At 46.9% G+C, this 7,500-nt stretch overlaps 7 non-coding genes across 7 annotated transcripts; 3 read left to right on the top strand and 4 right to left on the bottom strand.

Annotated features, from left to right (window-relative positions):
• Positions 1-1,388: 1,388 nt before the first annotated feature.
• Positions 1,389-1,461, bottom strand: TRNAK-CUU (transfer RNA lysine (anticodon CUU)). The gene has a single exon. It is a non-coding gene; the product is annotated as a tRNA-Lys (tRNA).
• Positions 1,462-1,563: 102 nt separating this feature from the next.
• On the top strand, positions 1,564-1,634 carry TRNAD-GUC (transfer RNA aspartic acid (anticodon GUC)). Its single transcript has one exon. It is a non-coding gene; the product is annotated as a tRNA-Asp (tRNA).
• A 120-nt stretch (positions 1,635-1,754) lies between these two features.
• TRNAK-CUU (transfer RNA lysine (anticodon CUU)) lies at positions 1,755-1,827 on the bottom strand. Its single transcript has one exon. It is a non-coding gene; the product is annotated as a tRNA-Lys (tRNA).
• A 671-nt stretch (positions 1,828-2,498) lies between these two features.
• On the bottom strand, positions 2,499-2,571 carry TRNAK-CUU (transfer RNA lysine (anticodon CUU)). Its single transcript has one exon. It is a non-coding gene; the product is annotated as a tRNA-Lys (tRNA).
• A 107-nt stretch (positions 2,572-2,678) lies between these two features.
• TRNAG-GCC (transfer RNA glycine (anticodon GCC)) lies at positions 2,679-2,749 on the top strand. The gene has a single exon. It is a non-coding gene; the product is annotated as a tRNA-Gly (tRNA).
• Positions 2,750-3,982: 1,233 nt separating this feature from the next.
• On the bottom strand, positions 3,983-4,055 carry TRNAK-CUU (transfer RNA lysine (anticodon CUU)). Its single transcript has one exon. It is a non-coding gene; the product is annotated as a tRNA-Lys (tRNA).
• A 107-nt stretch (positions 4,056-4,162) lies between these two features.
• Positions 4,163-4,233, top strand: TRNAC-GCA (transfer RNA cysteine (anticodon GCA)). The gene has a single exon. It is a non-coding gene; the product is annotated as a tRNA-Cys (tRNA).
• The last annotated feature ends 3,267 nt before the right edge of the window (positions 4,234-7,500 follow it).

The following is a 7,500-nucleotide window of genomic DNA, read 5'->3' as shown; positions in this document are numbered from 1 at the left end:
GAGGTGATGGCAAGGCAAGGCATCCTGACACTCCTGCTTTGTTTTATACACTAAAGTACATGAGTAAGTGTAAAATTAGGCATCTGTGGAGCATTGGTGGTTCAGTGGTAGAATTCTCGCCTGCCACGCGTGAGGCCCGGAATCGATTCCCGGCCAATGCAGTCCTGAGTTTTTGCTGATATGGCAGTGTATTTTGTGAAAGTGAGGACAGCCATTTGCGCTGTGGTGGTGCAAGTATACAGTGTTCCACATACAATGGTGCAGGAAAAGAAAAAACATCCGCCCAACGTGGGGCTCGAACCCACGACCCTGAGATTAAGAGTCTAATGCTCTACCGTGCTAGTCGGGCTTGTTTACGTAGGCGTGGAGGTGATGGCAAGGCAAGGCATCCTGACACTCCTGCTTTGTTTTATACACTAAAGTACATGAGTAAGTGTAAAATTAGGCATCTGTGGAGCATTGGTGGTTAAGTGGTAGAATTCTCGCCTGCCACGTGTGAGGCCCAGAATCGATTCCTGGCCAATGCAGTCTTGAGTTTTTGCTGATATGGCAGTGTATTTTGTGAAAGTGAGGACAGCCATTTGCGCTGTGGTGGTGTAAGTATACAGTGTTCCACATACAATGGTACAGGAAAAGAAAAAACATCCGCCCAACGTGGGGCTCTAACACACGACCCTGAGATTAAGAGTCTCATGCTCTACCGACTGAGCTAGCCAGGCTTGGTTGAGTATGTATGGAGGTGATGGCAAGGCAAGGCATCCTGACACTCCTGCTTTGTTTCATACACTAAAGTACACGAGTAAGTGTAAAATTAAGTATCTGTGGAGCATTGGTGGTTCAGTGGTAGAATTCTCGCCTGCCACGCGGGAGGCCCGGGTTTGATTTCCGGCCAATGAAGTCCTGAATTTTTGCTGATATGGCAGTGCATTTTGTGAAAGTGAGGACAGCCATTTGCGCTGTGGTGGTGAAAGTTGACAGTGTTCCACATACAATGGTACAGGAAAAGAAAAAAAAAAAAAAGCCCAATGTGGGGCTCGAACCCACAACCCTGAGATTAAGAGTCTCATGCTTTACCGACTGAGTTAGCAATGCTTGGTAACCGAGGAGTTGTGGTGATGGCAAGGCAAGGCATCCTGACTCTCCTGCTTTGTTTTGTACACTAAAGTACATGAGTAAGTCTAAAATTAAGCATCTGTGGATCATTGGTGGTTCAGTGGTAGAAATCTAGCCGGCCACGTGGGAGGCCGGGTTCAATTCCCGGTCAATACATTCCTGAGTTTTTGCTGATAGGGCAGTGTATTTTGTGAAAGTGAGGACAGCCATTTGCGCTGTTGTGGTGCAAGTATACAGTGTTCCACATACAATGGTACAGGAAAAGAAAAAACATCCGCCCAACGTGGGGCTCAAACCCACGACCCTAAGATTAAGAGTCTCACGCTCTACCGATTGAGCTAGCCAGGCTTGGTTGCGAATGTATGGAGGTGATGGCAAGGCATCCTGACACTCCTGCTTTGTTTCATACACTAAAGTACACGAGTAAGTATAAAATTAAGTATCTGTGGAGCATTGGTGGTTCAGTGGTAGAATTCTCGCCTGTCACGCGGGAGGCCCGGGTTCGATTCCCGGCCAATGCAGTCCTGAGTTTTTGCTGATATGGCAGTGTATTTTGTGAAAGTGAGGACAGCCATTTGCGCTGTGGTGGTGCAAGTATACAGTGTATCCACATACAATGGTACTGGAAAAGAAAAAACATCCACCTAACGTGGGGCTTGAACCCACGACCCTGAGATTAAGAGTCTCATGCTCTACCGACTGAGCTAGCCAGGCTTGGTTGAGAATGTATGGAGGTGATGGCAAGGCAAGGCATCCTGACACTCCTGCTTTGTTTCATACACTAAAGTACATGAGTAAGTGTAAAATTAGGCATCTGTGGAGCATTGGTGGTTCAGTGGTAGAATTCTCGCCTGCCACTCATGAGGCCCGGAATCGATTCCCGGCCAATGCAGTCCTCAGTTTTTGCTGATATGGCAGTGCATTTTGTGAAAGTGAGGACAGGCATTTGTGCTGTGGTGGTGCAAGTTGACAGTGTTCCACATACAATGGTACAGGAAACGAAAAAAAACATCCGCCCAATGTGGGGCTCGAAACCCACGACCCTGAGATTAAGAGTCTCATGCTTTACCGACTGAGTTAGCAGTGCTTGGTAACCGAGGAGTTGTGGTGATGGCAAGGCAAGGCATCCTGACTCTCCTGCTTTGTTTTGTACAGTAAAGTACATGAGTAAGTCTAAAATTAAGCATCTGTGGAGCATTGGTGGTTCAGTGGTAGAATTCTCGCCTGCCACGCGTGAGGCCCGGAATCGATTCCCGGCCAATGCAGTCCTGAGTTTTTGCTGATATGGCAGTGTATTTTGTGAAAGTGAGGACAGCCATTTGCGCTGTGGTGGTGCAAGTATACAGTGTATCCACATACAATGGTACTGGAAAAGAAAAAACATCCACCTAACGTGGGGCTTGAACCCACGACCCTGAGATTAAGAGTCTCATGCTCTACCGACTGAGCTAGCCAGGCTTGGTTGAGAATGTATGGAGGTGATGGCAAGGCAAGGCATCCTGACACTCCTGCTTTGTTTCATACACTAAAGTACACGAGTAAGTGTAAAATTAAGTATCTGTGGAGCATTGGTGGTTCAGTGGTAGAATTCTCGCCTGCCGCGCGGGAGGCCTGGGTTTGATTCCCGGCCAATGCAGTTCTGAGTTTTTGCTGATATGGCAGTGCATTTTGTGAAAGTGAGGACAGCCATTTGCGCTGTGGTGGTGCAAGTTGACAGTATTCCACATACAATGGTACAGGAAAAGAAAAAAAACATCCGCCCAATGTGGGGCTCGAACCCACGACCCTGAGATTAAGAGTCTCATGCTTTACCGACTAAGTTAGCAATGCTTGGTAACCGAGGAGTTGTGGTGATGGCAAGGCAAGGCATCCTGACTCTCCTGCTTTGTTTTGTACACTAAAGTACATGAGTAAGTCTAAAATTAAGCATCTGTGGATCATTGGTGGTTCAGTGGTAGAAATCTAGCCGGCCACGTGGGAGGCCGGGTTTAATTCCCGGTCAATACATTCCTGAGTTTTTGCTGATAGGGCAGTGCATTTTGTGAAAGTGAGGACAGCCATTTGCGCTGTGGTGATGCAAGTATACACTGTTCCACATACAATGGTACGGGAAGAGAAAAAAACAACTGCCCAACATGGAGCTCAAATACATGACCCTAAGATTAATAGTCTTATGCTCTAGCGACTGTGCTAGTCGGGCTTGGTTACGTAGGCTTGGAGGTGATGGCAAGGCAAGGCATCCAGACATTCCTGGTTTGTTTTATACACTAAAGTACATGAGTAAGTGTAAAATTAGGCATCTGTGGAGCATTGGTGGTTCAGTGGTAGAATTCTCGCCTGCCACCAGGGAGGCCCTGGTTCGATTCCCGGCCAATGCAGTCCTGAATTTTTGCTGATATGGCAGTGCATTTTGTGAAAGTGAGGACAGCCATTTGCGCTGTGGTGGTGCAAGTTGACAGTGTTCCACATACAATGGTACAGGAAAAGAAAAAAAACATCCGCCCAAAGTGGGGCTCGAACCCACGACCCTGAGATTAAGAGTCTCATGCTTTACCGACTGAGTTAGCAAGGCTTGGTAACCGAGGAGTTGTGGTGATGGCAAGGCAAGGCATCCTGACACTCCTGCTTTGTTTTATACACTAAAGTACATGAGTAAGTGTAAAATTAGGCATCTGTGGAGCATTGGTGGTTCAGTGGTAGAATTCTCGCCTGCCACGCGTGAGGCCCGGAATCGATTCCCGGCCAATGCAGTCCTGAGTTTTTGCTGATATGGCAGTGTATTTTGTGAAAGTGAGGACAGCCATTTGCGCTGTTGTGGTGCAAGTATACAGTGTTCCACATACAATGGTACAGGAAAAGAAAAAACATCCGCCCAACGTGTGGCTCGAACCCACGACCCTGAGATTAAGAGTCTCATGCTCTACTGACTGAGCTAGCCAGGCTTGGTTGAGTATGTATGGAGGTGATTGCAAGGCAAGTCATCCTGACACTCCTGCTTTGTTTCATACACTAAAGTACACGAGTAAGTGTAAAATTAATTATCTGTGGAGCATTGGTGGTTCAGTGGTAAAATTCTCGCCTGCAATGCGGGAGGCCTGGGTTCGATTCCAGGCCAATGCAGTCCTGAGTTTTTGCTGATATGGCAGTGCATTTTGTGAAAGTGAGGACAGCCATTTGCGCTGTGGTGGTGCAAGTTGACAGTGTTCCACATACAATGGTACAGGAAAAGAAAAAAAACATCCGCACAATGTGGGCTCGAACCCACGACCCTGAGATTAAGAGTCTCATGCTTTACCGACTGAGTTAGCAATACTTGGTAACCGAGGAGTTGTGGTGATGGCAAAGCAAGGCATCCTGACTCTCCTGCTTTGTTTTGTACACTAAAGTACATGAGTAAGTCTAAAATTAAGCATCTGTGGATCATTGGTGGTTCAGTGGTAGAAATCTAGCAGGCTACGTGGGAGGCCGGGTTCAATTCCCGGTCAATACATTCCTGAGTTTTTGCTGATAGGGCAGTGCATTTTGTGAAAGTGAGGACAGCCATTTGCGCTGTGGTGATGCAAGTATACACTGTTCCACATACAATGGTACAGGAAGAGAAAAAAACAACTGCCCAACATGGAGCTCAAATACATGACCCTAAGATTAATAGTCTTATGCTCTAGCGACTGTGCTAGTCGGGCTTGGTTACGTAGGCTTGGAGGTGATGGCAAGGCAAGGCATCCTGACACTCCTGCTTTGTTTTATACACTAAAGTACATGAGTAAGTGTAAAATTGGGCATCTGTGGAGCATTGGTGGTTCAGTGGTAGAATTCTCGCCTGCCACGCGTGAGGCCCGGAATCGATTCCCGGCCAATGCAGTCCTGAGTTTTTGCTGATATGGCAGTGTATTTTGTGAAAGTGAGGACAGCCATTTGCGCTGTGGTGGTGCAAGTATACAGTGTTCCACATACAATGGTACAGGAAAAGAAAAAACATCCGCCCAACGTGGGGCTCGAACCCACGACCCTGAGATTAAGAGTCTCATGCTCTACCGTGCTAGTCGGGCTTGGTTACGTAGGTTTGGAGGTGATGGCAAGGCAAGGCATCCTGACACTCCTGCTTTGTTTTATACACTAAAGTACATGAGTAAGTGTAAAATTAGGCATCTGTGGAGCATTGGTGGTTCAGTGGTAGAATTCTCGCCTGCCACGCGTGAGGCCCGGAATCGATTCCCGGCCAATGCAGTCTTGAGTTTTTGCTGATATGGCAGTGTATTTTGTGAAAGTGAGGACAGCCATTTGCGCTGTGGTGGTGTAAGTATACAGTGTTTCACATACAATGGTACAGGAAAAGAAAAAACATCCGCCCAACGTGGGGCTCTAACCCACGACCCTGAGATTAAGAGTCTCATGCTCTACCGACTGAGTTAGCCAGGCTTGGTTGAGAATGTATGGAGGTGATGGCAAGGCAAGGCATCCTGACACTCCTGCTTTGTTTCATACACTAAAGTACACGAGTAAGTGTAAAATTAAGTATCTGTGGAGCATTGGTGGTTCAGTGGTAAAATTCTCGCCTGCCATGCGGGAGGCCCGGGTTCGATTTCCGGCCAATGAAGTCCTGAATTTTTGCTGATATGGCAGTGCTTTTTGTGAAAGTGAGGACAGCCATTTGCGTTGTGGTGGTGCAAGTTGACAGTGTTCCACATACAATGGTACAGGAAAAGAAAAGAAAAAAAAAGCCCAATGTGGGGCTCGAACCCACGACTCTGAGATTAAGAGTCTCATGCTTTACTGACTGAGTTAGCAATGCTTGGTAAACGAGGAGTTGTGGTGATGGCAAGGCAAGGCATCCTGACTCTCCTGCTTTGTTTTGTACACTAAAGTACATGAGTAAGTCTAAAATTAAGCATCTGTGGATCATTGGTGGTTCAGTGGTAGAAATCTAGCCGGCCACGTGGGAGGCCGGGTTTAATTCCCGGTCAATACATTCCTGAGTTTTTGCTGATAGGGCAGTGTATTTTGTGAAAGTGAGGACAGCCATTTGCGCTGTGGTGATGCAAGTATACACTGTTCCACATACAATGGTACAGGAAGAGAAAAAAACAACTGCCCAACATGGAGCTCAAATACATGACCCTAAGATTAATAGTCTTATGCTCTAGCGACTGTGCTAGTCGGGCTTGGTTACGTAGGCTTGGAGGTGATGGCAAGGCAAGGCATCCTGACACTCCTGCTTTGTTTTATACACTAAAGTACATGAGTAAGTGTAAAATTAGGCATCTGTGGAGCATTGGTGGTTCAGTGGTAGAATTCTCGCCTGCCACGCGTGAGGCCCGGAATCGATTCCCGGCCAATGCAGTTCTGAGTTTTTGCTGATATGGCAGTGTATTTTGTGAAAGTGACGACAGCCATTTGCGCTGTTGTGGTGCAAGTATACAGTGTTCCACATACAATGGTACAGGAAAAGAAAAAACATCCGCCCAACGTGTGGCTCGAACCCATGACCCTGAGATAAAGAGTCTCATGCTCTACCGACTGAGCTAGCCAGGCTTGGTTGAGAATGTATGGAGGTGATGGCAAGGCATCCTGACTCTCCTGCTTTGTTTCATACACTAAAGTACACGAGTAAGTGTAAAATTAAGTATCTGTGGAGCATTGGTGGTTCAGTGGTAGAATTCTCGCCTGCCACGCGGGAGGCCTTTGTTTGATTCCCGGCCAATGCAGTCCTGAATTTTTGCTGATATGGCAGTGCATTTTGTGAAAGTGAGGACAGCCATTTGCGCTGTGGTGGTGCAAGTATACAGTGTTCCACATACAATGGTACAGGAAAAGAAAAAAAACATCCGCCCAATGTAGGGCTCGAACCCACGACCCTGAGATTAAGAGTCTCATGCTTTACCGACTGAGTTAGCAATGCTTGGTAACCGAGGAGTTGTGGTGATGGCAAGGCAAGGCATCCTGACACTCCTGCTTTGTTTTATACACTAAAGTACATGAGTAAGTGTAAAATTAGGCATCTGTGGAGCATTGGTGGTTCAGTGGTAGAATTCTCGCCTGCCACGCGTGAGGCCCGGAATCGATTCCCGGCCAATGCAGTCCTGAGTTTTTGCTGATATGGCAGTGTATTTTGTGAAAGTGAGGACAGCCATTTGCGCTGTTGTGGTGCAAGTATACAGTGTTCCACATACAATGGTACAGGAAAAGAAAAAACATCCACCCAACATGTGGCTCGAACCCACGATCCTGAGATTAAGAGTCTCATGCTCTACCGACTGAGCTAGCCAGGCTTGGTTGAGAATGTATGGAGGTGATGGCAAGGCAAGTCATCCTGACACTCCTGCTTTGTTTCATACACTAAAGTACACGAGTAAGTGTAAAATTAATTATCTGTGGAGCATTGGTGGT

The sequence above is a fragment of the Pseudophryne corroboree genome, chromosome 3 (assembly GCF_028390025.1).
Source record: "Pseudophryne corroboree isolate aPseCor3 chromosome 3, aPseCor3.hap2, whole genome shotgun sequence".
Classification (NCBI taxonomy): domain Eukaryota; kingdom Metazoa; phylum Chordata; class Amphibia; order Anura; family Myobatrachidae; genus Pseudophryne; species Pseudophryne corroboree.
The sequence above is the reverse complement of the archived record's forward strand: the minus strand, read 5'-3'. Positions and strand labels throughout refer to the sequence as shown.